This window comes from Aulonocara stuartgranti (assembly GCF_965226115.1).
Source record: "Aulonocara stuartgranti genome assembly, chromosome: 15".
In the NCBI taxonomy this organism is placed as follows: domain Eukaryota; kingdom Metazoa; phylum Chordata; class Actinopteri; order Cichliformes; family Cichlidae; genus Aulonocara; species Aulonocara stuartgranti.
In genome coordinates, this window is record NC_138951.1 from 41,188,017 (window position 1) to 41,192,150 (window position 4,134).

Genomic DNA, 4,134 nt, shown 5'->3' on the forward strand with positions numbered 1-4,134 from the left:
AGAAACTGATACTACGAATGTTTATGCTGCTGGTATAAACTGACGTGAGCTCTTGACGGACTCAGTGTCTGCTATGGGAAAAAGTCATTCATGCACACATTTACAGTCATTACAGACTGCTGCCCATTTCAAAGGAGTTTAGAAATTAGACTGTTTCATTGCATCTGAAACCTTCTGCAGAAAGCACCTGTCCTGTCTTATTGATAATGGTCATCTTTTTTTTTATAAATGATTCTTAATAAATACTATTGCTTAATAAATTCCTTCAAAAATATACACTTATGAGCAAATAAACTACAAAGTACAGGAACACTTGCAATTAAACTCAGTCAGCTAGTGAACATAACCATTTAGCTGTAGTCATAACTGCAACTCCAGCTAATGAAACTACAGAAACACCTGCAACTAAAGAGAAACTTCTGCAAACTCAATATTCATCAATTTGCAGTTAAACACACCAACTAGAGCAACTAAACCAGTTGCTCCAATTACAGCAGCTGGACCAACAAGTAAATTAACAACTTGCAACTAAATGCTGCAACTACACCAAACGCTTTACCTACAACAGCGCGGAACGACACACCACAACTATTGCCACTAAGGCAACAACTAAAGCAACTTTGTTCACTGAAAGTTCTCTGAGACAAATGCAAACAAGTGTTCTTGGTTTTTATTTTATTTTATTTTACTTGCTGGTGTGTAATATCCCTTAGGACTCAGAGGTGCATGTTCATTGCATGCACCAGCTTCATTAGACTTTTCCAGACCCTGGTCTGGACCTGCGTGGTTCCAGTCATTCAGAGGGTTAGTGCAGGTCTCCACTCGGAATCCCTCCACTTTGTGGTCTGGAGGAGAAACGCGTTGCCACATGAGGGAGGGAACATTTGGTTTGAGATCAAAGTGTGGTTTGGGTGGGTGGGGTTAGAGTGGCGGTGGGCAAATGGAAGTTACCTCAGCACATGGCCTGTAATTGTGGGCTGGTGGATTCAGAGAAATGAGGCTGCGTGATGGTGTTTGGATGAAGCCACTGATGAGCTCTGGTTGAAGAAAGAGAAAAAACTTTGAGCTGCCCTTTAATTGGAAGTTTCTTTTTGTTAAACGTGAAAACTTTATTTAAAAGAACTTTTCAGAGCATTGTGAAGAAACACAGTAAATGCAAGGAGAGGACAGTACGAAAGATTTAACTCAAGCAAGTTGAGCGAAACTCTCCATGTAAAGTCTGTTTTTTGAATGTGATTTGTATGTTATACAGATGAGGGTTGTAGATGGAACAGTTAGGTGATACTAAATAGAAACATAAATGAGTTGATCAAAACAAGCTGTGAACTTTTGCGTTATTCTCTTTTGCAGATGTTTGTTTTCATCTGTGTGGAAAGTGTGGTTGGCTCCTTTGAGGGAGGGTTTTCCTTTCTGCAGCTCAAAATATCTCAACTATAAATAGATTCTCTGGACACCGCCAGTTATTTTTATCCCAACTGAGGCTAAATTTACCGAGCCAGGCGTCGCCCCACCCGTCCCGCCACAGAATAACCCCCAACCCCTCCCTTTTCCTTTCCTTCTCAATTCTCCACTGTGGTCAAACCAGAGAGCTGAGGTCACAGTCTGAGTGAGGCTGAAAGGGAGCTCTGAAAAAGAAATGGGTCAAACAGAAGCGCACATCTAAAAGTGTCTAAACTCAAATCCAAGAAGGCAAAAATGAAGTATTAATAAAAGTAAATGAGCTTGCTGAATGTGTTTTCCCTTCTTCCCCCTATTAAATGCATAAAATGCATTTTACTCTTTGAGTCTGATCAAAGTTCACTTTATTTGAAGTTGCTTATTGTAAATATGCAGTGTTATCTCACACCCTGTGGCATCTTGTTAGTTTTTGGAGCCCAAAGAGATTGAATTTGGACCACAGGATGAAATGCTGAGGACAGTTTGGTTAGGAAGCTGCATTCATAAACTGCATGGGTGCATCACATAGACACATACACCTTCTAACTTGCTACTAGAATTTCACAGTACAAAGCAAGCTATATTATCTGTCACAAAATTGCAAGAAATGTTCAAAAAGGCAATGACATCACACACTCAGTCAAGAGATGCAGTTCAGTGAGCTGAATCACCCGAGGTGAAGCCTAACAGACAGCTCTGGGTACAGCTGGCGCGCTTCTAATGATGCAAAATTCAGTTTGAGCAGGTTAGAGGTAACATTTTGTTTGTTTGTTTTAATTTGATTTGTTTTTTAGAGTTATCCAGGCTGTTATAATATATGAAATTATCCACAGAGACTAATATTGTATTTGTGCAGAATGTAAACATGTTTATGTCTGCTGTAAGGTTAGGCAACTTAACATGGGAGACTGCGGGGATAAGCTTACTTTTGCAGCCTGCCTCAAGTGGCTACTAGAGGACCTGCAGCTTGTGTCTTAGCTTAATTTTGTTGCTACTCAGTCCTAATGCAGCATCCTGTCTTTATTACTTACAACCACAGATGGCAGTAACGCGTTACGCGTTACTTGTAACGCGTTACTGTAATCTGATTACTTTTTTCGAGTAACGAGTAAAGTAAGGGATTACTATTGCAAAAACGCTAATTAGATTACTGTTACTTTCCCGTAGGAACGCTGCGTTACTGCGTTACTAAAACCGTGATTTTTTTGCGAGAATGTCTCACGACAGTGACGTAAGCGAGTGCGCCGTTAGAGACAACAGCTGTGTGCAGATCAACAATGGATCACATATCGATTGCGGGAGAGAGTATGAGCGTGCAGCGTTTAAAGCGTGGAAGTACTGACCTTACTTTGAGTTTGATTCCATAAAAAGTGACAAAAACATTAGTGTCCGCTGTGCGTGGGAAGAAAACTTCTTTTTACAGCGAAAAAACCCCTAAACTTCCAACAAGCACCGAGTAGCTACGACGTAATGGGAAACTCACAGAGAAACTCGCGGATTCTTCCACTGACCGCGGCACACCTGCACCAGGGTAAACCTCCGCCTGCCCCACTCCTGCTTTACAGGTGAAAATAGAGCAACAGGACCGCTGAGTCTTTGACTTTATTTATTTTCTGCTGTGTTTTACTTGCATCTATTTGAAAGACTGAGTGTAAACACAAAAAATATTTTATGTGCTGGAATGTGTAGAAAATAGGTTTAAATGTTAAACTAATTTCTTCCAGTCAGTTACTTTTTTCAAGTAACTTGACCAACACTTCTTACAACTGAGCTGACATACCTGCAGCTCTGCAAGTCTGAGTATCACTATAAAAAGTAACAAAGTCCAGCAAAGGTTACTTTCTGATTAGCTCCTTCTGTCACTTCAGTTTCAAGCAACGCTGAAACATTAGTAGCTGTGTAAAGCTGCAGATATATATTCTCTCAGTTCATCCACGGTTGAAATGAATATCTGATCTACATTAATATATTCAGTGGTTTCTGAAAGATCAATATGACCCTGACTTTAAATACCACAAAATACAAATATTTCACTGGAAGTCATCTGTTTTTCAGCTGCATTCATCTGTGTCATGAGTGGGTTGAATGGAATTAAGAGCCAAAAGATAAAGTTGCAACTTACAACTGGAAACTGATAAAAAGTTACAAACAGGAAAGATTTCAGTAAGGGATGATAAAGAAAGTCAACTTCTGGTTTTGCTGCCAGTAAATCCCCCCACAGACACACACGCCCCCTGAACACATGCATGTACGTCTGTTCTTGTGAGAACCCTCCTTTGCATAATGCAAATTCTCATAACTGTTATCCTGATTCTAACCTGAACCTTAAAGATGAATCTTACCTCTTAAACAGCTATATAAAGCTCCTATGGCGACGAGCTACAAGGTCTAAAACACACACCGGTCCTCGTACAGACAGCTGTTAACACACACACACATGCAGGAAGTGGTGTCATTTCTGGTTTGTGTTGTTCAGAACACAGGGTGATGAACTCAGTAGATCACAAACATCCATATAATCATTAACTCACACAATCAGCCCTGAACTTTATTTACAACTACCCAGGAAACAAAATGACACAAGAGTCTGTAACCTGCAGGGGGGGCAGGGGGGTCAACATCTTCTGCCACTTTTTTTAAAACCAACACGTCCAACAGCAACAGAGCTGAAAATCAGAAGGCAATGATCTGCAAATC

General features: G+C 40.4%; 1 long non-coding RNA gene across 1 annotated transcript; it reads right to left on the reverse strand.

Moving 5' to 3' along the window:
- Positions 1-674: 674 nt before the first annotated feature.
- Positions 675-3,039, reverse strand: LOC309689542. The gene is made up of 3 exons (XR_014271431.1): positions 2,781-3,039; positions 952-1,037; positions 675-845 (listed from the first exon to the last, which is right to left on the reverse strand). It is a non-coding gene; the product is annotated as an uncharacterized lncRNA (long non-coding RNA).
- Positions 3,040-4,134: the final 1,095 nt, after the last annotated feature.